Source organism: Macaca thibetana, chromosome 14 (genome assembly GCF_024542745.1).
Source record: "Macaca thibetana thibetana isolate TM-01 chromosome 14, ASM2454274v1, whole genome shotgun sequence".
Lineage (NCBI taxonomy): Eukaryota > Metazoa > Chordata > Mammalia > Primates > Cercopithecidae > Macaca > Macaca thibetana.
In genome coordinates, this window is record NC_065591.1 from 82080606 (window position 1) to 82106923 (window position 26318).

The 26318-nt window shown below is 36.8% G+C and overlaps 1 protein-coding gene across 1 annotated transcript in view; it reads right to left on the reverse strand.

Annotated features, from left to right (window-relative positions):
- Positions 1-26318, reverse strand: part of CHORDC1 (cysteine and histidine rich domain containing 1) — a 152749-nt gene that overhangs the window by 77282 nt on the left and 49149 nt on the right. The gene's annotated exons all lie outside the window — the stretch shown is intronic.

Genomic DNA, 26318 nt, shown 5'->3' on the forward strand with positions numbered 1-26318 from the left:
AGCTATTATTAGTATTATCTAGAATGATAAAGAATAAATAGCCTCTACTTGAGAGAACTGTAGACATTTTTTCAGTAGTCATCCTTTTTTTTTTTTTCTTTTTTAGCAAAATGAACATTTGGGGAAGCTGGTAGGGTTGTGGGAATTTGCTAGTTTTATAGAAAAAGTTTAAGAAAGTCCAGTGGAATTGTTTTGGAGGGAAAGAAGGGAGTGTGATTGACAGGTCAGGGAACAGACATACTGAGATAATGGGGATGAGACTAGAGCTAAGGATAGCTAAAAATGCTTATATATGCATAACACAATCGCCGCAATGGCATGCAATTCACAAAGACATACACAGAAGCTGAGGTAGAAATGAAGGGTGTGAGGCATATGGGAATTTAGTCCTGATCGTCATTTGAGCAAGGGAGATGCTTTGGCCTTACAGAATTCATACATATATGATCTGAAAGGGAGGTGTGGGATGAGGTAGTTTACTTTTTTTCCTTCTATTGTCAACAGCTACAATACAAGGAGTTGTGACTGGCAACTATAAGTAAATGAGCACAAGCCATGAGTTCTCCATTGAAAGTAAGAGGGGGATGCACATTGGCCACAGTTTCCATATGCAGCCCGTTGGTAGAGCTATCCTTCACCCCAATCACTATTGTTTCTCTGTTTTCATCAAGGACATTATCATGATCTTAAACTACCATTTACTTGTTCACTTATTTTTTGTTTACTAATGAAAGTGAAATCAATAAGAACTATGATTCTATCTCTGTTGTTTAGGATAGTGTCTCCAGTGCTTAGGCAACCATGTTATTTGTTAAATGAATATCCTGTATTCCTTTCAATTCAGGACATTTATATTATTTTCAGAATGATGTACCTTGGTCTAATACATGGAGTTACTTTGCCTTATAAAAACATATTGTGACTGGATAAGGTGGCTCATGCCTGCAATCCCAGTACATTGGAAGGCCAAGGTAGGAGGATTGCTTGATCCCAGGAATTTGAGACCAGCCTAGGCAACATAGTGAGATTCTGTTTCTTAAAATGATAATAATAATAATAATGAATTAGCCAGACATGGTGGCACCTGCCGGTAGTCCCAGCTACTCAAGAGGCTGCGGTGGGAGAAATGCTTGAGCCTGAGAGGTTGAGTGAACCATGATTGGGCTACTGCACTGCATTCTGGATGACAGAGTGAGACCCTCACCCCTGCTGTCTCTCTCTTTATTGCTGTTAAGTACCTACTATTTGGTATAATTCATCATTTTGAATTTGTTTTTATCTTATAAAAATGAAATAATAATTTGTCACTAAGTACAAACTAATAATTTTGTTGTACAATATATAAATATATTTTGCCTAAATTTAGAACCATTTATGTAAAACTTTATATATTGTGTTTATTTTTATTAAGCCCTCAGCAAGGCAGAATATTTGACTCTGCACTTAAAAAAGGCAGAGGAAATATGAGAAGTTATTGATGCTTTCCTCACTAAATTGGCCTTTGCTCAGTAACAGCTCTTGTAACTCTCTCTCATAGCTCTCAAAATGAATTGAAATTAGTTTCAAGGTTGGGAATACCCAGTAGCTTCATGAAGTATTCAGAATCTGTAGCATTTATTTTTTTCAGAAGCATTATCAGTCAACTGAAAACTTTTTTTCAGTGTCAGTGAATAGACATTTTCAAAAAACACAATTTTCTGAAAACATTATGGTAGCTTCGTATAGACATTTGCTTTGATATCCCCAAGGGATAGCAGATGTTTTTTGATAGAAAAGCCATATTTAGTATTTTTCATTAAGCATATTCTAAGATTATTATTTATTTACAGTAATAATGACAATCCTTATTTTTGTATTCAACTCTGCTTCTTTTCAGTCTACTTTGTTGAAGTACCTTAAGATTTGATCTGGAAAGTCTTAAAATCTCTGTTTATATTAACTCCATACCTGATCTAATTTTGACCCACATGTATATAGTTTACACCTCTCTCCTAAGATTCAGATACATACATACAATTGATTTCTTGACATATCCACTCAAAAGTGCCAATAGGCCAGGTGCGGTGGTTCACGCCTGTAATCCTAGCACTTTGGGAGGCCAAGGCAGGTGGATCGCCTGAGCTCAGGAGTTTGAAACTAGCCTGGGCAATACGGCGAAACCCCGTCTCTACTAAAATACAAAAAATTAGCGCGGCATGGCGGCTTGCGCCTGTAATCCCAGCTACTCGCGAGGCTGAGGCAGGAGGATTGCTGGAACCCGGGAGGCAGAGGTTGCAGTGAGCCGAGATCATGCTACTGCACTCCAGCCTGGGCGACAGAGTGAGAAAAAAAAAGTGCCAACAATGTCTTAGATTTAATAAGTTTAAGACAACACTTATTGATTGTGTTATTCACTAAACAAGTTTTTTTTTTTTGTTTTTTTCCCTCATACTATTTGGCATCACTATTCATTCACTCTATCTGATAAAACAAAAGTTAAAGTGTTTTTCTTCATTATTTCCATCTATTCCATTAGAAAGGCCAGTCAAATCTACTTTAAAGATGTGTTTACCACTGCCAACTTTTCTTTATCTCTTTTCACCTTTCAAAATCAAGTCACCATCATCCCCATATAGATTACTACAAGCATCTCTCAAGGGCATTGATGTCAGTTTTAGTTAAGTTTTCCTTCTTAGAGAAAGGCCATTTCTATTTCCCAATTATTTGCTCTAGTGAGAGTCTAATAAGCCAACTTGGCTCATATGGGGATCCTAAAGCCATCTATGGCACCAGAGGGAAACATTACTCTTGTCAAAAGTAACTACATGGAAGTTTGGCTTAAGTGGAGTCATCGCCACCCAAACCACAAGGACAAAAAAATAAAAAGAAAAAACAAAAAAGAAAAGGAAAAGATCAATCCCTAAGGGACTTTCAAGGCATTTTTTTTCCCAAGAGAAGAGGAAATGGATATTGAGAAGGCAGAAATAATGGGTATCTATCACTTTCATTTTGTCCTCTGCTATAGACTGAATTGCATCCCCCAAAATTAATATATTGAATCCCTAACCCCTCAGTGTGATTGAAGATGGGCCTTTAGGAGGTAACTTTTAAATGCTTATTGTTTAAGCCAGCAAGTCTATGTTATTTTGTCATAGCAGCTCAACTGGACTAAGATACCCTTCTATGACACATTCATTACATATCATATGGTATGATTATTTCAAAACTCAAGGTATATCATTCTACTACTTTGTAAAACTCTAATGATTCTTACGCATTTATATTACATTTCAAATATCTTTTAATAGTTACAAGGCAGTGAATAATCTGTATCTTTCCTACGTTCAGCCTCATCTCATGCCACTTTCTCTCTCATGCACTATATACTCTTAAATGAAAGCAAAATCCTTAAGGCATTTATATTGCTGTCCTCTCTCTTTGGAGAATACTTTTGCCTATTTATTCTATCCTATTCCTTCATGTCTCAGTTCAAATGTTACTTCCCCAGAGAGGCTTTCTCTGTATATCTACTCCTACATTTATATTTGAAGGGATTCTGGCACCTGTTTCTTTCTTTCTGATGCTTTTCACAAGCTCCAATCATCAGTTGTTATTGATTATTCTCCCATATAGCATATAAGCTTCATGAGGAGAAGGACTATGTTAGTCTTTTAAATCATACATCCAGAACTCACTAAGTCAGTATAGTTTCAGTTGCTGAATTCTTAGTGGCTGCTTCTAATGTTGTTCTTTTGTGATATTCACTTACACATTCCTGGATAACCACTATAATACTTGGTCTACTGTAATATCTAATTACTTTTACTATAGTGCTCTATAATACTTATTCTATATTAGCATAAAGAAAGTTCCTTAGTCAATCAAATAATTGTTTTCCTGTCTTTAAAAAAGTCTTTAAAAATGCACATTATTCCTTAAAGAACCCAGAGATAAATCCACACATTTATAACCAATTCATTTTTGACAAAGATGCCAAGAACATACATGGGGGAAAGGAAAGTCTCTTCAATAAATGGTGCTGGGAAAATTGGATAACTATATGCAAAAGGATAAAGCTAGATTCCTATCTCTTACCTTATGCAAAAATCATATCAAAATGAATTAAAAACTTAAATATGAGAACTGAAACCATACAACTACTAGAAGAAAACATTGGGGAAATGTTTCAGGACATTGGTCTTTGCAAAGATTTTTAGGTAAGTCCTCAAGTGCACAGGCAACAAAAGCAAGAATAAACAAATGGGATCACGTCAAGCTAAAATGCTTCTGCACAGCAAAGGAAATAACGAAGTGAAGAGACAACTTACAGAATAGGAGAAAATGTTTGCAAACTCTCCATCCAATGAGAGATTAATTACCAGAATATATAAGGAATTCAAGTAACTCAGTAGCAAAAGATTTTCAAATAATTGGATTAGAAAAGCAAAAGATCTTAAAAGATATTTCTCAAAAGAAGACACAAATGGCCAAGTTATATGAAAAAATGCTCAACATCATTAATCATCAGGGAAATGCAAATCAAAACCATAAGAGATACTTTTTCCAGTTAAAATGGCTTTTTCCAAAAAACAACAAAAGTGTATACCTGGCAAGGACACAGAGAAAGAGGAATGCTTATACACTGTTGGTGATAATGTAAATTAGTACAGCCACTATAGAAAAAAGTATGAAGGTTCCTTAGAAAACTAAAAACAGAACTACCATATGATTCAGCAATCTCACTGCTGAGTATATATCCAAAAGAAAGGAAGTCAGTATATCTAAGAGATATCTGCACTCCCGTGTTCATTGCAGCATTATTCCCTATAGTCAAATTTTGAGATTAGCCTGTGCCCATCAACAGATGAATGGATAAGGAAAATATGATGCATATACACAGTGGCTTATTAGCCATAAAAATTAATACAGTCCTTTCATTTACAACAACATATCTGAAACTAGAAGTCATTATGTTAAGTGAAATAAGCCAGGCATGGAAAGACACATACCACATGCTCTTACTCATATGTGGAAGCTAAAATAGTGGAGCTCGTGAAGATAGAGAGTTGATTTGTGGCTACCAGAGGCTGGGAAGAGTTGAGGAGGAGAGAAAAGTCATTAAAGAGTACGAAAACACATTTGGTTAGAAGGAATAAGATCTAGTGTTTGATAGTAGAGTAGGGCAACTATAGTTAACATTAATTTTTTTATATAGTTCAAAATTGCTGGAAGACAGCAATTGAAATGTTCCCAACATAAAGAAGAAGTAAATGGTTGGGGTGATGGATGTCCCAATTTCCCTGGCTTATTCATTATATATTGTATCAAAATACTACATGTATCCCCCAAATATGCACAAATATTATTTATAAATAAAAAAATCTTTAAAAAAGTATATTATTCTTGTCTCTCCCTAGCATTCCCTGCCTGCAAAAATATAGATCTAATTTTGTCCATTTTAAAATCAATATATCCTTCTGTTACTGTATCATGTAAGCTTTACTTTTTTTAAGTTTATTTACATTTTTAATACTTTGCAAGGTCTGATTAGGTCATGTTTAGAGTCTAGACTGTAACTCATGAAAATGTAAGATAAGTGACAGTACATATTTTAATTGTAGAAGGAACTAAGTAGGTGTTTTCATTTGTGCTTTGATATAAAATCAACTAAGAAGCATGTAAAGTAGCAGTGTTCAATTCACAAACAATATTTATACATAAATATGTCAGAAAAAGTGGCTAGTGATATATTTACTGAACTGAATAGCAAGATTATAGTCATCTAAGACTACGCTCAGTCTCTTACTGAGGCCAAAGACATTATCATGTATTTTTTATTATAAAAAACATAGTTTTTATGTAGTAACAATATGATTATTAGTAAAAATTAAATGATGTAGTTGAAGATTAAATAAATTGGCATTAAAAAGTTTAAAAAGAAGCCATGATATATACATTACCTTTTAGAAGTGGATTATGTTTCAGTTTATAATTTTTTGACTTAAAATTTAATGTGAAAACTGTTATAATGTAAATTTTAACATTGTTATTATTTGTATGATCTACATTCCTCAGAAACCAAATTGTTGGAAGGACCTATGCAACAGTAAAAATAAAGTCTAGTGGCACGATACTGTGGAAACATGAGTGACCAGTCTTGTCAACAAGGCACCAAGAACTGAATAAAGTCAGGTGCAGGAATCAAGGAAATAGATCTTGCGAGAGAAAAAATAAAGCGTTCAGTTTTGTTAATATTAAAAATGACTTTTATGTAGTAGATTTTTCCCAGACACTTTTTGTTTAAGTTACCTATTCACACCTTCCAAAACTAGTTGTATGTTTGTTACGGGGAAAATCACCTATGTGTGGTCATTCTACTTGGCTCCTTACAGTTCATAGAACTGTGATTACAATGTTTTAGATCTTATCAGTAACTTAGTTCCACAAAGCCTTCACTTAATGATTTTAAGGAATTTTCAAGGCAAAATCATAATTTTTACTTTTAAAATATCAATGAACTTTTGAAAGAAGCAATATTAGGTATATTGAAAACTTTAGCAGAATGTATAGAGAACTCTTATGTACCCCTTCTCTTTCCCTCTAACCCTATATTGCACAGTTTCCCCCATTATTATCTTTTATTTTTAATGCTTCCTTAATTTTTGTACTGGGGAACTGGCAGAATTCTGGTATAATCTCCATAAATATAATTTATTCTAAGCAATTTTAGATCTGCACACACTAGTTTAATGGTTAAAAGTATAATCTTTTGTGTCAAATGGTTGCATTTGTGAACAAATTCTGGTTCATTGCTTGCTTACCGTGGAACCTTGAGCGAGTTTGTTATCTTTGAGTCTCAATTCCTTTGTCTGTGATGTAGGAATAATATTATCTACCTCACATTTTTTTTTTTCTTTTTTTGGTTTGTTTGTTGTTGAGACATGGTCTTGCTGTGTTGCCCAGGCTGGAGTGCAGTGGAACAATCATGACTCACTGCTGACTAGAGCTCCTGGGCCCAAGGAATCCTCCCAACTCAGCCTCCCCAAGTAGCTGGGACTACAGGTGCATGCCACCATGCCTGTCTAATTTTTATATTTTTTGGAGAGACGAGCTTTTGCCATGTTGCCCAGGCTGCTCTCAAATTCCTGAGCTCAAACTATCCTCCTGCCTCAGCCTCCCAAAGTGCTGTGATTACGAGTATGAGCCACCATGCCTGGCCTACATTGTTTATATGAGGATTAAATAGGACTATATAAATACAGCATTGATACAATGTCTATCTTAATAAGAATATATCATTATTTTTGTGTAATAAAAATAATGTCATTTTTTTTCCCAAGAAATGGTATGGATTTAAGGGACACTTAAGGAAACATAATTTATGGCAGAAAGGAAAAATAATATGGTACAAAAAAAGAACAAGGGCTACAGAGTGAAACTGTTTGAATCCCTTTATCACTACATAAAAACTGGGTGACTTTTGACAAGTTGTTTAAATTAACTGTTTTATTTTTTCAATTAAAAGATGAAAATATTTTTATTTATAAAATAGTTTATTTTATACTTTGAGAATTATCCATGTAAAACATAGAATTATATTTTGAGATAATCTATGTAAAACATCTCCCAAAGTGTGTTTAACATAAATGGTCAAGGTATATGTACTCCCTATAAGGAACAGGAGTATTTACTCTTTCCTGGGTGTGTGAGATGATAAAATCTAAATATGGTAAGTGTGAACTATTGGGTTGATTTCAATTCAACACAACTTTTGACAAGTTTCTGTGCCAAAAGTTATCTAAATATGAAGCTCCCAACAGATTTCTAGTTATGATTTTATCATAAATGAGTTTACTAAGATGTTATAGGTAAACAAACATGGCCACATCTCTGCATGGGCTGTTGTGGTGTCATATACCCTCACTCTTTCACTCTAAATTCAAAGGGCTCCACAGTTCTCAAATGGGTGATGTTGGCCTACTTGTCCAGCCTGTCTATGCTTTCATAGCTCTGCTATAAACTATTTATTATGACAGCCTGCCTGTGGAGGTGATTATATGTAAATGATATATGTGTATATGTGGACATACAAAGCTTTGGCATGACATCTAAAAGGCTTTAGGTACCATGCAAGAGATGGACTTTTATTGGAAGTAAGGAGGTCAAGATTATCTTCTCCCTTATGGTGGTAAGTTTTTCTTCTGTGTTTTGCAATGTTGAAAAAGTCAGTGTGTGTTCTTGTCGAGAGACCATCCGCTTGGAAAGGTCCAGCAAAGATGTGTGATGGGGCTAAGAGTAAAGGAAATAAGAAATGAATTTGTAGAGTTGACCCTGCTCCAGGATTTAAAATTAAGAGTTAAAAAGACTGTTGCTTTGTTGGAGAAGAAAGTAGATAGAGTTTGTGATCGGGCCCTAGCTAGGAATTAAAAATGTGCATACATGTGGTATCTTTGACATCATATTTCTCAGGAACTTGAAGCATGCTCTTAGAAGAGTAGAAGGCACATATTTCAGAGGCGAATATTTAAGGGAAATAAATTTCTGGCTAGCAATTAACAAAGCAGTAAGTAATTATTGTCTTTTTTTTCCCCAAGAGATTCAAAGTAATTTAACATTTTAAATAAAAAATATTTGACCTCAGGTAGCATGATGCCTCCAGCTTTGTTCTTTTTGCTTAGGATTGTCTTGGCTATATGGACTCATTTTGATTCCGTATGAAATTTAAAGTAGTTTTTTTTCTAATTCTGGGAAGAAAGTCAATGGTAGCGTGATGGGGTTAGCATTGAATCTATAAATTACCTTGCAGTATGGCCATTTTCATGATACTGATTCTTCCTATCCATGAGCAATGAATGTTTTTCCATTTGTTTGTGTTCTCTCTTATTTCCTTGAGCAGTGGTTTGTAGTTATCCTTAAGAGGTCCTTCACATCCCTTGTAAGTTGTATTCCTAGGTATTTAATTCTATTTATAGCAATTGTGAATGGGGGTTCACTCATGATTTGGCTCTCTGTTTGTCTATTATTGGTGTATAGGAATGCTTGTGAATTTTGCACTTTGATTTTTTTATCCTGAGGCTTTGCTGAAGTTGCTTATCAGCTTAAGAAGACTTTGGGCTGAGACGATAGGGTTTTCAGAACATACAATCATGTCATCTGCAAACAGAGACAATTTGACTTTCTCTCTTTCTATTTGAATACCTTTATTTTTTTCTCTTGCCTGATTTCCCTGGGCAGAAACTTCCAATACTATGTTGAATAGGAGTACAGTATGGTACTGGTACCAAAACAGATAAATAGACCAATGGAACAAAACAGAGGCCTTAGAAATAATGACACACATCTACAAACATCTGATCTTTGACAAACCTGAACAAAACAAGCAATGGGGAAAGGATTCCCTGTTTAATAAATGGTATTGGGAAAACTGGCTAGCCATATGCATGAAACTGGACCCCTTCCTTACACCTTATACAAAAATTAACTCAAGATGGATTAAAGACTTAAATGTAAAACCTAAAAACCATAAAAATCCTAGAAGAAAGCCTAGGAAATACCATTCAGGACATAGGCATGGTCAAAGATTTCATGACTAAAACACCAAAAGCAATGGTGACGAAAACCAAAATTGACAAATGGGATCTAATTATACTAAAGAGCTTCTGCTCAGCAAAAGAACTATCATCAGAGTAAATAGGCAACCTAGAGAATGGGAGAAAATTTTTGCAATGTATCCATCTGACAAAGGGCTAATATCCAGAATGTACAAAGAACTTAAACAAATTTACAAGAAAAAACAACCATATCAAAAAGTGGGCAAAATATATGAACAGACACTTCTCAAAAGAAGACATTTATGTGACCAATAAACATATGAAAAAAAAGCTCATCATCACCAGTCACTAGAGAAATGCAAATCAAAACCATGAGATACCATCTCATGCCAGTTATAATTTCTACTATAAAGATGCATGCACATGTATGTTTATTGCAGCACCGTTCACAGTAGCAAAGACTTGAAACCAACCCAAATGCCCATCAAGACTGGATAAAGAAAATGTGGAACATATATACCATGCAATACTATGCAGCCAGGACAAAAGAATGAGTTCATGTCCTTTGCAGGGACATGGATGAAGCTGTAAACATCCTTCTCAGCAAACTAACACAGGTACAGAAAATTAAACACTGCATGTTCACTCATAATTGGGAGTTGAACAATGAGAATACATGGACAGGGAGAGGGCAACATCACACACCGGGGCCTGTCGGGGGGTGGGGGCCTATGGGAGGGATAACACTAGGAGAAACCTTATGTAGATGACGGGTTGATGGGTGCAGCAAAGCACCATGGCACATGTATATCTGTGTAACAAATGTGCACGTTCTGCACATGTATCCCAGAATTGAAAGTATTAAAAAAAAAAAAAAATTGGCCTGGCGCTGTGGCTCACTCCTGTAATCCCAGCACTTTGGGAGGCGGAGGCGGGTGGATCACGAGGTCAGGAGATCCAGACCATCCTGGCTAGCACAATGAAACCCCGTCTCTACTAAAAAGACAAAGAAATTAGCCGGCCATTGTGGTGGGCGCCTGTAGTTCCAGCTACTTGGGAGGCTGAGGCAGGAGAATGGCATGAACCTGGGAGGCGGAGCTTGCAGTGAGTGGAGATCCAGCTGTTGCACTTCAGCCTGGGCGACAGAGCAAGACTCTGTCTCAAAAAAAAAAAAAAAAAAAAAAAAAAACAACAAAAAAAAAACAATTGGCCGGGGTGGCTCATGCCTGTAATCCTAGCACTTTGGGAGGCCGAGGCAGCCGGATTACAAGGTCAGGAGATTGAGATCATCCTGGCCAACATGGTGAAACCCTGTCTCTACTAAAAATACAAAAATTAACTGGAGGTGGTGGCACGTGTCTGTAATCCCATCTACTTGGGAGGCTGAGGCAGGAGAATCTCTTAAATCAGAGAGTCAGAGGTTGCAATGAGCTGAGATCACATCACCGCACTCCCGCCTGGAGACAGAGCGGGACTCCCCCTCAAAAAAAAAAAAAAAAAAAAAAAAAAATTCTGTTTTTGATTGTATGTATGTATTTCAAACAGCACTAAGCTATGAAATAGTGTTACATCTAAGCTTGGAGAGATTTTAAGGACAAGTAAGACACTGCGTTGTAGGTAGGTTAAAATCTTGCTCTAAATCTTACAACCCTTAGTGACAGAGCTTGCAGGGAAACTCAGGTTTCCCAGCTGACTGTTCTTCTCAGGACTTTGTGATGAAAAGTAGAAGGAGAGTTTCTTTGTGCTGACATGCCAAAAATAGTTATATGACAATAAACATTAAGATTTAAGTAAACAATTTTTCAAGAGGATAACAGCCTCCAGCTCCATCCATCTTCCTGCAAAGGACATAATCTTGTTCTTTTCTATGGCTGCCTAGTATTCCATGATGTATATATAGCACATTTTCTTCATCCAATCTGTCATTGATGGGCATTTAGGTTGATTCCATGTCTTTGCTATTTTGCATAGTGCTGCAATAAACATTCATGTGCATGTATCTTTATGGTAAAATTATTTAGGAACAGAAACCAAATACTGCATGTTCTCACATATAACGGAGCCAAATGATGAGAACTTATGAACACAAAGCAACAACTGACACTGGCATCTATTTGAGGGTGAAGGGAGGAAGGAGGGAAAGGAAAAGAAAAGATAACTATTGTGTACTGGGCTTAATACCTGTATGATGAAATAATCTGTACAACAAACTCCTGTGATATGAGTTTACCTATGTGACAAACTTTCACATATACTCCCCAAACATGAAATAAAAGTTGAATTTTTTTTTTCAAGAAAAATCTTTTATAGGTACTAGTAACATTTGAAGAGGGGTCACTCGTAGTTGCTCTCTGAGATTTTCTGTCTTTGCATATTTTCCAAGGTGAAGAGGAAGTTTCTACATAAGAGGGTTTAGTAGACTTGGCCCACTGCCTTAAATATCTTGATATACATATCTTTTAATCATGCTGTAGATTTCTTTGCTTCTCTAACTGGAAGTTCCATGGAAAAGTAAGCCTTTGGACCATCTTAATAAGATTACTTTTTAAAAGTTTTCCAGTTTACTGATTTTTATAAAAACATGCTGCTGTACATCTTTTACCTATATGAATGTTTTTAATTTTACATTTTTATCAGATATTAAAAAAGGTATAGAAGAAATTATGCAACTCACTAAGCATTTTTTTTTTTTTTTTTGGAGACAGAGTCTCGCTCTGTCATCCAGGTTGGAGTGCAGTGGCGGGATCTCACCTCACTGCAAGCTCCGCCTCCTGGGTTTACGCCATTCTCTTGCCTCAGCCTCCCGAGTAGCTGGGACTACAGGCGCCGCCACCTCGCCCGGCTAGTTTTTTGTATTTTTTAGTAGAGACGGGGTTTCACCGTGTTAGCCAGGATGGTCTCGTTCCCCTGACCTCATGATCCGCCCGTCTCGGCCTCCCAAAGTGCTGGGATTACAGGCTTGCGCCACCGCGCCCGGCCTAGCATTTTTTAAAAAATACTATCAAACAGTTAACTGATTGGAAAATAGAAAAAGGTAATCTTATTAGAATGGTCCAAAGCCTTAAAGATTAAAGTTTCCAATTATTCTTTAATTACTGGCTTGTTGCAAAAAGTACTCTAACAAATCCCCCTATTTCCAGTAATGTCTATTTTAATCCATTTTAGATGTTGCTCTCAGATAAATGCATCTAAGCTGTAGTTCTTAACCCATTGTGCTCTTGTTTAATTTGTAGTGGTTTGTCATTGTCTGTTACAATAGATTCAAAGTAGGAGCAGGCATATATAAGTGAAGATACAAGGTGACACACTAAGATATGAGAAAAATATATTAAAACTTTATTTGCCTTGTCATAATAATTAAAAGTATATATTTTATAAACGAGTGAATAAAGAGAAAGGTGTTGAGATACTTTTCTAGTAAAGGCGTGATTATTAACACTTGGAATAACTGGTCTATAGAATGAAATTGTCGTAGCTGGGCTTTCATTTACTCTGGAAAGTTTCACCCAGCCATCACTTTCAGGCTACATCTCTATTCAGTCTCTATCAGAGTCAAACTGAGGGCTGCAGAAATTTCCTACTTTCCTAAGTGTTTATTCCTTCTGTCTGGAATGCTTCCCTTCATCCTTTTTTTTTTTTTTTTTTTTTTTTTTGAGACGGAGTCTCGCTCTGTTGCCCAGGCTGGAGTGCAGTGGTGCGATCTCCACTCACTGCAAGCTCCGCCTCCCGGGTTCACGCCATTCGCCTGCCTCAGCCTCCCGTGTAGCTGGGACTACAGGTGCCTGCCACTGCACACGGCTAATTTTTGTATTTTTAGTAGAGACGGGGTTTCACCGTGTTAGCCAGGATGGTCTCGATCTGCTGACCTCGTGATCCGCCCGTCTCGGCCTCCCAAAGTGCTGGGATTACAGGCGTGAGCCACCGCGCCCGGCCCCCTTCATCCTTTTATGCTAAAATCTTAACTGTTTTTCAAACTCTAGATCAGATGCTATTTCCTTTATTAATATTTTGTAGTTAGAATAGTTTTGATTATAAGTAGCAGAGAACCACTCAAATTGCTATAATTAATAAAGGAAATTTATAGGTTTATGATACAGAAAAGTTAAGATAAAGGAAAAAGTTCATGTACAATTTCATGAGGTGCCAGATTAATTTATGCACAGTTCCCTTGTCTCTCTATTCCTTCATGTGATCTCTGTACTTAGGTTGATTTCCTTTAGGGTTACACAACGTTGGAGCAATTTTAAGCCTTACATTAACATCCCACATCACACAGAGCAAGAAAAGAAAGCATCTTCCCACTCTCTCCACCCACTCACCTTCAATTCAATAAAAGTTCTCGGCTTCATACTAAAATAGCTTAGGTGATATTCTCACTCATATGGGCTGATAAATGCTGATTAGATTAGATCATCAGAGCTTACCTTTGAGCTAAGTTGGTCAGGGTCCTCCCCTGGAGTTTGCGGGTCATCAATTTCATGGCTGTTTGTAATTGATAGAAAAATAATAATTGCTAGGGAGGCAAACCACAATGTCTGCTATACACCTTAAGTTGTTTACTACCTAAAAGAGGACTCTTCATCTCCTGAATACTATCTTTTATTTATGTGCTTTCTTTTATCACTTATTTTTTCTTGAATTATAGCAATTTTCTTTCATATTTGCCAGGTTTTAAGTGGCTGGAGAAGCAAGTACCTATATCTGATTGATCATTTTATTCAACTTTCCCCTATGTGGCATCTAGCACAATGCTTTGTTAAATTAGAATACATGATAAATGAACGTACAAATGAATGAAGAAATAAATAGATAAAATGATTGTATAAAATTATTGCCCTTGAAATAGTTTCTTTTTTGTTAGAAGATTTCAAACAAAACTTAGCAGAAAATGTTCAGCTATGGAAAACACTCATGTATTACAGAAGTGCTGGATGCAATAAATTCCAAGACAACTTATATTTTAACAGTTTATTTCTTGAATATTTGATCCTTTGAGGTAGATGGTGTCTTTTAAAAGGCTTCTAATTAACTACATATCTTTTGTCATCTGTAGTTATTCCATGGAAAAATGTTACTTGTCTAGAAAGTAAAAAGAAAAGTACAAAGTAGTTGTAATGGCACATTAGCCTGCCAAATGTTATGCTTCTGTATAGGAAGAAGTTAAACCTTCGACAGTTGTTACTTTTATTTAAATGAAGGGAGGCTGAAGCATGAGAATTGCTTGAACGCGGGAGGTAGAGGTTGCAGTGAGCTGAGATGGGGCCACCGCACTACAGGCTGAATGACAGAGTGAGTCTCTGTCTTAAAAATAAGTAAATAAAAATAAAATCCGGGTTCGCGATTGGGTAATATACTGACTACCTAGGTATATTTGATGGATTCATTTGTACTCCAAACCTAAGCAACACACAGTATTCTTTTGTAACAAACCTGTACATGTACCCCGATTCTAAAATAAAAGTTAAAAAAGGAAAAAAGAAAAAAGAAAAGTAACAACACTATTATTAGATAAGTTGAGCTTTCTTTGAAAAGATAATTTCTTCTCATCAGAATGTTAATTAAATGAATAAAATGTATATAGTTTTTATACTCACAGATTCACTTTAGATGAAGGTTTTATTTCACCTAATATATTAAGCTATAGATAATAAAAAGTATTTTTATATCACCTTATCCTTGTTATCAGAAATCTTTTCCCCAATAATGTTTCACTGAAGCATTAGATCCACATTGATCTCCAAACTCATATATATTATGGTTTTTGGAATAATCTACATAGGCGCCTCATAGTAAAAAACTGAACCCATAATCTGCTCCTATCAAACCAGTTTCTCCTCTAATGTTAACTATCTTGGCAAGTGTGTTAAATCATTCTTGGATTTCTATAAAAGAATACCTGAAACTGGGTATTCTATAAAGAAAACAGGTTTAATTGGCTCACATTCTGCAGGCTTTACAGGAAGCATGCTGCTGCTGCCTGCTGGGCTCCTGGGGAGGCTTCAGGAAGCTTAGAATCTTGACAGAAGGCAAAGAGAGGGAGCAGGCATGTCACATGGTGAAAGCAGAAACAAGATACAGGGGAGGTGTCACACACTTAAAAATGACCAGATCTAATGAGAACTCACTCACTACTGTGAAGGGACAGTACCAAGTGCATAGTGCTAAACCATGCATGAAAAATTCACCCTCGTGATCCAGTCACCTCCCACCAGACCCCACCTCCAACACTGGGACTTATGTTTCAACATGATATTTGGGTGGGGACAACATCCACACTATATCAGCAAATGATTTTTTAATCACTGAGTTGCTGTTTTCAGAAACCTGGGAGCCATCCTTAACAATCTTTCTACCTTACTCCTCACATCCACTTTATTATCAAATCTTGCCAATTCTACTTCCCAAATGTGCAAAATGTGTCTTGAATGTGTTCATGTCTCTCAAATTGTATTGCTACTACTTGAAGCTACCATCATAAATTACCTAGACCTAGACAAACAGCCTCTAAACTGGTTTTCCTGTTTCTAATCATGACTTTTTCCATTCCAGTACTCACACTTTCACCAGATTGTAAAACAAAAACAAAAACAACAACAAAAACCTTGTTATAGGCCCTTAATATCTTTCCATTGCTCTGTGGATAAATGTAAAAATTCTTCAGGACTCAGATAATATGGTTCCTGCCTGTTTCTCCATCCTCATGGCTATGGTTTAGATATTTGACTTCCCCAAACTTCGTGTTGAAACTTAATCTCCTGTTGAAGGTGGGGCCTAATGGGAGGTTCTTGGGTCATGAGGGCAGATCCCTCATGAAGCCTTGGTGTGGTCCTCATGATAATGAGTGAGTCCTCACTAGTTCCAATGAGAGTTGGTTGTTAAAAAGGGTCTGACACCTCCCCTCTGTCTCTCTCCCCTCTGTCTCATTTCTTACCACATAATCTCTCTACAGACTGGCTCCTTTTTGCCACTATGAATGGAAGCAGCCTGTGGCCCTTACTAAATGCAATGCCAGTGCCATGCATGAGCCAAATAAAACTTAAAAAAAAATTACTCAGTCTTAGGTGTTCCTTCATAGAAACACAAATAAGTTAAGACACTCATCTTTCACTAATCATCTCCCTCTCTCGCTCACTTTGCTCCACCACACCGACTTTTTCTATCCCTAAAATGTACTAAGATCTGTTGCCCTCATAACCCTTGATTATACTGCTTCCTGTATGTGAGGTATTCTTTTCACCTTTAATATAAACACACATACTTCTCCCTTTCTCCTCTTTCTCTCTCTCTCTTTTTTTTTGAGATAGGATCTCACTCTGTTGCCCAGACTGGAGTGCAGCGGTGCAATCAGAACTTCACCTCCTGGGTTCAAGTGATATGCCTGCCTCAGCCTCCCAAGTATCTGGGACTACAGGCTCACACAACCATGCCTGGCTAATTTTTTTTCTTACTTTTTGTAGAGAGAGGTTTTCTCCATGTAGACCAGGCTCACTTGCTTTTCTTTCTAATTGAGCTAATTTCTACTCATCCTTCAACTATTAAATTAAATATTACTTTAATTCGTCAGGGCACTATTCCCAGAACCTCTTGCCAGATTAGGTTATTTCCTCCTGTTGTAAACTTTCATAGCCATCTCTACTTTTGCTCAATAATATGCATAACAATCATATTAAATAGTTATTTGAGCAATTTAAGTATCTGTCTTCTCTATTCCTGTATATCTACAATGAGGGTAGGCACCACATTTATTTTGTTCATCATTGTTACTACCTAACATAATGCTTAACATTTACTATGAACTCAATAAATGTATATTAAATAAATGAATAATAAAACGCATTATAGAAGAATAAGATTTACTGAATATATTCCATTTGTCAAAGGTAGCTTATAAACAGGAGAAGACAAGATGTAGCCACCTTGGAAGGGAGAATATGAAGCCAAAGCAAAAGTGTTGTTCACTTAAATTTTTAAAACAGGACCCATAAATAACACTTTTTTCTCTTATATCTTCCAGGTACTGACTTTGATTTTGCCTGTATCAGTTTCATGAACCAACATTATTCTTCTCTAGTCTTAGTCTCTTTCCAAATTTTTCTCCATGTCATGTCAGTCATAAATTTTGATCATTTTATTTCATTGTGATATCATTATATAATTTGCCTTTTAATCCCACTGGCACTGCTGTATTGCACAGCACAATTATCTTACCCTCAGTCTTCTGCAAAAGTCTCCTGATACATCTTTCTACCTCCAATTAATATAGCACTCTTAATGCCAGATTAATCTTTCTAAAGCAATTTTCTATTTATGTCCCTAACAGTTCAAAAGTTTTCATTTACTCTTTGTCATTCTATAAAATAAATCTAGGCAGTTTACTATAGCATTCATGGCCTTTATCTTCATTATTCTCTTCTGTTTTTTTTTTTTTTTTTGAGTTCTGGGATACATGTCCAGAACGTCAGAACGTGCAAGTTTGTTACACGTGCCATGGTGGTTTGCTGCACCCATCAACCCGTCAGCTACATTAGGTATTTCTCCTAATGCTATTCCTCCCCTAGCCTCCCATCCCCCGGAGACCCAGTGTGTGATGCCCCCCCAACCCTCTTGTCCATGTGTTCTCATTGTTCAACTCCCACTTACTAGTGACAACATGCTGTGCTTGGTGTTTGGTTTTCTGTTCTCTTAGTAGTTTGCTGAGAATATTGGTTTCCAGCTTGATCCATGTCCCTGCAAAGGACATGAACACATCCTTTTTATGGCTGCATAGTATTCCATGGTGTATGTGTGCTACATTTTCTTTATCCAGTCTATTATTGATGGGCATTTGGGTTGATTCCAAGTCTTTGCTATTGTGAACAGTGCTGTAGAAAACATATATGTGCATGTGTCTTTATAGTAGAATGATTTATAGTCCTTTGGGTATATACCCAGTAATGGGATTGCTGGGTCAAATGGTATTTCTAGTTCTAAATCTTTGAAGAATAGCCACACTGTCTTCCACAATGGTTGAACTAATTTACACTCCCACCAACAGTGTAAAAGCATTCTTATTTCTCCACATCCTCTCCAGCATCTGTTGTTTCCTAACTTTTTAATGATTGCCATTCTGACTGCTGTGAGATGGTATCTCATTGTGGCTTTGATTTGCATTTCTCTAATGACCAGTGATGAACTTTTATTTTCATATGTTGACTGCATAAATGTCTTTTGAGAAGTGTCTGTTCATATCCTTTGCCCACTTTTTGATGTTTTTTTTTTTTTTTCTTGTAAATTTGTTTCAGTTCTTTGTACATTCTGGAAATTAGCCCTTTGTCAGATGGATAGATTGCAAAAATTTTTCCCCATTCTGTAAGTTGCCTGCTCACTCTGATGATAGTTTCTTTAGCTGTGCAGAAGCTCTTTAGTATAATTAGATCCCATTTGTCAATTTTGGCTATTTTTGCCATTGCTTTTGGTGTTTTAGTCATGAAGTCTTTGACCATGCCTATGTCCTGAATGGTATTGCTGAGGTTTTCTTCTAGGGTTTTTATGGTTTTAGGTCTTACATTTAAGTCTTTAATCCATCTTGAGTTAATTTTTGTATGAGGTGTAAAGAAAGGATCCACTTTCATCTTTCTGCATATGGCTAGCCAGTTTTCCCAGCACCATTTATTAAATAGGGAATCCTTTCCCCATTGCTTGTTTTGTCAGGTTTGTCAAAGATCAGATGATTCTAGCTGTGTGGTGTTATTTCTGAGGCCTCTGTTTTGTTCCATTGGTCTATTTTCTGTTTTGGTACCAGTACCATGCTGTTTTGGTTACTGTAGCCTTGTAGTATAGTTTGCAGTCAGGTAGTGTGATGCCTCCAACTTGGTTCTTTTTGCTTAGGATTGTCTTGGCTATGCGGGGTCTTCTTTGGTTTCATATGAAATTTAAAGTAGTTTTTTCTAATTCTGTGAAGAAAGTCAGTGGGAGCTTGATGGGGATAACATTGAATCTGTAAATTACCTTGGGCAGTATGGCCATTTTCACAATATTAATTTTTCCTATCCATGAACATGGAATGTTTTTTCATTTGCTTGTGTTTTCTCTTATTTCCTCGAGCAGTGGTTTGTAGTTCTCCTAGAAGAGGTCCTTCACATCCCTTGTAAGTTGTATTCCTATTTTATCCTCTTTTTAGCAGTTGTGAATGGGGGTTAACTAATGATTTGACTCTCTGTTTGTCTGTTATTGGTGTATAGGAATGCTTGTGAATTTTGTACATTGATTTTGTATCCTGAGACTTTGCTGAAGTTGCTTATAAGCTTAAGGAGATTTTGTGCTGAGAAGATGGGGTTTTCAGAATATACAATCATGTCATCTGCAAATGGAGACAATTTGACTTACTACCTCTCTTCCTAATTGAATACTCTTTATTTCTTTCTCTTGCCTGATTGCCGTGGCCAGAACTCCCAATACTATGTTGAATAGGAGTGGTGAGAAAGGGCATGTTTGTCTTGTGCTGGTTTTCAAAGGGAATGCTTCCAGTTTTCACCCATTCAGTATGATACTGGCTATGGGTTTGTTATAAATACCTCTTATTATTTTGAGATACAGTCCATCGATACCTAGTTTGAGTGTTTTTAGCATGAAGGGGTGTTGAATTTTATCAAAGGCTTTTTCTGCATCTGTTGAAATAATCATGTGCTTTTTTTCATTGGTTCCGTTTATGTGGTGGATTACATTTACTGATTTGCATATGTTGAATCAGCCTTACATTCTAGGGATGAAGCCTACTTGATCATGGTGGATAAGTTTTTTGATGTGCTTCTGGATTCGGTTTGCCAGTATTTTATTGACGATTTTTGCATCGATGTTCATCATGGATGTTGGCCTGAAATTTTCTTTTTTTGTTGTGTCTCTGTCAGATTTTGGTATCAGGATAAGTCTGGCCTCATAAAATTAGTTAGGGAGGATTCCCTCTTTTTCTATTGTTGGGAATATTTTCAGAAGCAGTGGTACCAGCTCCTCTTTCTACCTCTGGTAGAATTTGGCTGTAAATCTGTCTGGTCCTGGATTTGTTTTTTTTTTTGGTTAGTAGGCTATTAATTACTGCCTTAATTTCAAAACTTTTCATTGGTCTATTCAGGGATTCTACTTCTTCCTGGTTTAGTCTTGGGAGGTAGTATGTGCCCAGGAATTTATCCATTTCTTTTAGATTTTCTAGTTTATTTGTGTAGAGGTGTTTATAGTATTCTCTGATATGGTTTGTATTTCTGTGGGATTGGTGGTGATATCCCCTTTATCTTTTATTGCATCTATTTGATTCTTTTTTCTTTATTACTCTGGCTAGTGGTCTATCTATTTTGTTGATCTTGTTAAAAAAAACAGCTCTTGGATTCATCAATTTTTTGAAGGGGTTTTCGTGTCTGTATCTCCTTCAGTTCTGCTCTGATCCTAATTATTTCTTGTCTTCTGCTAGCTTTTGAATTTGTTTGCTCTTGTTTCTCTAGTTCTTTTAATTGTGAAGCTAGGGTGTCAATTTTAGATCTTTCCTGCCTTCTCTTGTGGGCATTTAGTGCTATAAATTTCCCTCTATACACTTCTTTAAATTTGTCCCAGAGATTCTGGTATGTTGTGTTTTTGTTCCCATTGATTTCAAAGAACATATTTATTTCTGCCTTAATTTTGTTATTTACCCAGTAGTCATTCAGGAGCAGGTTGTTCAGTTTCAATGTAGTTGTGTAGTTTTGAGTGAGTTTCTTTTTTTTTTTTTTTTCTTTTTTTTTCTTTCTTTTTTTTTCAATTATACTTTAAGTTCTAGGGTACATGTGCATAACGTGCAGGTTTGTTACATATGTATACCTGTGCCATGTTGGCGTGCTGCACCCATCAACTCGTAAGCACCCATCAACTCGTCATTTACATCAGGTATAACGCCCAATGCAATCCCTCCCCCTCCCCCTTCCCCATGATAGGCCCCGGTGTGTGATGTTCCCCTTCCTGAGTCCAAGTGATCCCATTGTTCAGTTCCCACCTATGAGTGAGAACATGCAGTGTTTGGTTTTCTGTTCTTGCCATAGTTTGCTGAGAATGATGGTTTCCAGCTGCATACATGTCCCTACAAATGACACAAACTCATCCTTTTTTATGGCTGCATAGTATTCCATGGTGTATATGTGCCACATTTTCTTAATCCAGTCTGTCACTGATGGACATTTGGGTTGATTCCAAGTCTTTGCTATTGTGAATAGTGCTACAATAATCATACATGTGCATGTGTCTTTATAGCAGCATGATTTATAATCCTTTGGGTATATACCCAGTAATGGGATGGCTGGGTCATATGGTACTTCGAGTTCTAGATCCTTGAGGAATCGCCATACTGTTTTCCATAATGGTTGAACTAGTTTACAATCCCACCAACAGTGTCAAAGTGTTCCTATTTCTCCACATCCTCTCCAGCATCTGTTGTTTCCTGACTTTTTAATGATTGCCATTCTAACTGGTGCAAGATGGTATGTCATTGTGGTTTTGATTGGCATTTCTCTGATGGCCAGTGATGAGCATTTCTTCATGTGTCTGTTGGCTGTATGAATGTCTTCTTTTGAGAAGTGTCTGTTCATATCCTCTGCCCACTTTTCGATGGGGTTATTTGTTTTTTTCTTGTAAATTTGTTTGAGTTCTTTATAGGTTCTGGATATTAGCCCTTTGTCAGATGAGTAGATTGCAAAAATTTTCTCCCATTCTGTAGGTTGCCTGTTCACTCTGATGGTAGTTTCTTTTGCTGTGCAGAAGCTCTTTAGTTTAATTAGATCCCATTTGTCAATTTGGGCTTTTGCTGCCATTGCTTTTGGTGTTTTAGACATGAAGTCTTTGCCCATGCCTATGTTCTGAATGGTATTACCTAGGTTTTCTTCTAGGATTTTTATGGTATTAGGTCTAACATTTAAGTCTCTAATCCATCTTGAATTAATTTTTGTATAAGGAGTAAGGAAAGGATCCTGTTTCAGCTTTCTACTTATGGCTAGCCAATTTTCCCAGCACCATTTATTAAATAGGGAATCCTTTCCCCATTTCTTGTTTCTCTCAGGTTTGTCAAAGATCAGATGGCTGTAGATGTGTGGTATTATTTCTGAGGACTCTGTTCTGTTCCATTGGTCTATATCTGTTTTGGTACCAGTACCATGCTGTTTTGGTTACTGTAGCCTTGTAGTATAGTTTGAAGTCAGGTAGCATGATGCCTCCAGCTTTGTTCTTTTGACTTAGGATTGTCTTGGCAATGTGGGCTCTTTTTTGGTTCCATATGAACTTTAAAGCAGTTTTTTCCAATTCTGTGAAGAAACTCATTGGTATCTTGATGGGGATGGCATTGAATCTATAAATAAGCTTGGGCAGTATGGCCATTTTCACGATACTGATTCTTCCTATCCATGAGCATGGTATGTTCTTACATTTGTTTGTGTCCTCTTTTATTTCACTGAGCAGTGGTTTGTAGTTCTCCTTGAAGAGGTCCTTTACATCCTTAGTAAGCTGGATTCCTAGGTATTTCATTCTCTTTGAAGCAATTGTGAATGGAAGTTCATTCATGATTTGGCTCTATGTTTGTTTGTTACTGGTGTATAAGAATGCTTGTGATTTTTGCACATTAATTTTGTATCCTGAGACTTTGCTGAAGTTGCTTATCAGCTTAAGGAGATTTTGGGCTGAGACAATAGGGTTTTTTAAATATCCAATCATGTCATCTGCAAAGAGGGACAATTTGACTTCTTCTTTTCCTAACTGAATGCCCTTTATTTCTTTCTCTTGCCTGATTGCTCTAGCCAGAACTTCCAACACTATGTTGAACAGGAGTGGTGAGAGAGGGCATCCCTGTCTTGTGCCAGTTTTCAAAGGGAATTTTTCCAGTTTTTGCCCATTCAGTATGATATTGGCTATGGGTTTGTCATAAATAGCTATTATTATTTTGAGATACATTCCATCAATACCGAATTTATTGAGCGTTTTTAGCATGAAGCGCTGTTGAATTTTGTCAAAGGCCTTTTCTGCATCTATTGAGATAATCATATGGTTTTTGTCTTTGGTTCTGTTTATACGCTGGATTACGTTTATTGACTTGTGTATGTTGAACCAGCCTTGCATCCCAGGGATGAAGCCCACTTGATCATGGTAGATAAGCTTTTTGATGTGCTGCTGGATTCAGTTTGCCAATATTTTATTGAGGATTTTTGCATCGATGTTCATCAGGGATATTGGTCTAAATTCTCTTTTTTTGTTGTGTCTCTGCCAGGCTTTGGTATCAGGATGATGTTGGCCTCATACAATGAGTTAGGGAGGATTCCCTCTTTTTCTATTGATTGGAATAGTTTCAGAAGGAATGGTATCAGCTCCTCCTTGTACCTCTGGTAGAATTCAGCTGTGAATCCATCTGGTCCTGGACTTTTTTTGGTTGGTAGGCTATTAATTATTGCCTCAATTTCAGAGCCTGCTATTGGTCTATTCAGGAATTCAGCTTCTTTCTGGTTTAGTCTTGGAAGAGTGTAACTGTCCAGGAAATTATCCATTTCTTCTAGATTTTCTAGTTTATTTGCATAGAGGTGTTTATAGTATTCTCTGATGGTGGTTTGTATTTCTGTGGGGTCGGTGGTGATATCCCCTTTACCATTTTTTATTGCGTCTATTTGATTCTTCTCTCTTTTCTTCTTTATTAGTCTTGCTAGCGGTCTATCAATTGTGTTGATCTTTTCAAAAAACCAACTCCTGGATTCATCGATTTTTTGGAGGGTTTTTTGTGTCTCTATCTCCTTCAGTTCTGCGCTTATTTTGGTTATTTCTTGCCTTCTGCTTGCTTTTGAATGTGTTTGTTCTTGCTTCTCTAGTTCTTTTAATTGTGATGTTAGAGTGTCAATTTTAGATCTTTCCAGCTTTCTCTTGTGGGCATTTAGTGCTATAAATTTCCCTCTACACACGGCTTTTAATGTGTCCCAGAGATTCCGGTATGTTGTATCTTTGTTCTCATTGGTTTCAAAGAACATCTTTATTTCTGCCTTCATTTCGTTATGTACCCAGTAGTTATTCAGGAGCAGGTTATTCAGTTTCCATGTAGTTGAGCGGTTTTGATTGAGTTTCTTAGTCCTGAGTTCCAGTTTGATTGCACTTGGTCTGAGAGACAGTTTGTTATAATTTCTGTTCTTGTACATTTGCTGAGGAGTGCTTTACTTCCAATTACGTGGTCGATTTTGGAGTAAGTACGATGTGGTGCTGAGAAGAATGTATATTCTGTTGATTTGGGGTGGAGAGTTCTACAGATGTCTATTAGGTCTGCTTGCTGCAGAGATGAGTTCAATTTCTGGATATCCTTGTTAACTTTCTGTCTCGTTGATCTGTCTAATGTTGACAGTGGAGTGTTGAAGTCTCCCATTATTATTGTATGGGAGTCTAAGTCTCTTTGTAAGTCTCTAAGGACTTGCTTGATGAATCTGGGTGCTCCTGTATTGGGTGCATATATATTTAGGATAGTTAGCTCTTCCTGTTGAATTGATCCCTTTACCATTATGTAATGGCCTTCTTTGTCTCTTTTGATCTTTGATGGTTTAAAGTCTGTTTTATCAGAGACTAGTATTGCAACCCCTGTTTTTTTTTGTTCTCCATTTGCTTGGTAGATCTTCCTCCATCCCTTTATTTTGAGCCTATGTGTGTCTCTGCATGTGAGATGGGTCTCCTGAACACCGTAAACTGATGGGTCTTGACTCTTTATCCAGTTTGCCATTCTGTGTCTTTTAATTGGACCATTTAGTCCATTTACATTTAAGGTTAATATTGTTATATTTGAACTTGATCCTGCCATTATGATATTAACTGGTTATTTTGCTCGTTAGTTGATGCAGTTTCTTCCTAGCATCGATGGTCTTTACATTTTGGCATGTTTTTGCAATGGCTGGTACTGGTTGTTCCTTTCCATGTTGAGTGCTTCCTTCAGGGTCTCTTGTAAGGCAGCCTTGGTGGTGACAAAATCTCTAAGCATTTGCTTATCTGTAAAGGATTTTATTTCTCCTCACTTATGAAACTTAGTTTGGCTGGATATGAAATTCTGGGTTTAAAATTCTTTTCTTTAAGAATGTTGAATATTGGCCCCCACTCTCTTCTGGCTTGTAGAGTTTGTGCCGAGAGATCTGCTGTTAGTCTGATGGGCTTCCCTTTGTGGGTGACCCGACCTTTCTCTCTGACTGCCCTTAAGATTTTTTCCTTCATTTCAACTTTGGTGAATCTGGCAATTATGTGTCTTGGAGTTGCTCTTCTCGAGGAGTATCTTTATGGCGTTCTCTGTATTTCCTGAATTTGAATGTTGGCCTTCCCTACTAGGTTGGGGAAGTTCTCCTGGATGATATCCTGAATAGTGTTTTCCAACTTGGTTCCATTTTCCCCCTCACTTTCAGGCACCCCAATCAGACGTAGATTTGGTCTTTTTACATAATCCCATACTTCTTGCAGGCTTTGTTCATTTCTTTTTCTTCTTTTTTCTCTAGGTTTCTCTTTTTTCTTTAGGTTTCTCTTCTTTTTTCTTTAGGTTTCTCTTCTCGCTTCATTTCATTCATTTGATCCTCAATCGCTGATACTCTTTCTTCCAGTTGATCGAGTCGGTTACTGAAGCTTGTGCATTTGTCACGTATTTCTCGTGTCATGGTTTTCATCTCTGTCCATTCGTTTATGGCCTTCTCTGCATTAATCTAGTTATCAATTCTTCCACTTTGTTTTCAACATTTTTAGTTTCTTTGCGCTGGGTACGTAATTCCTCCTTTAGCTCTGAGAAGTTTGATGGACTGGAGCCTT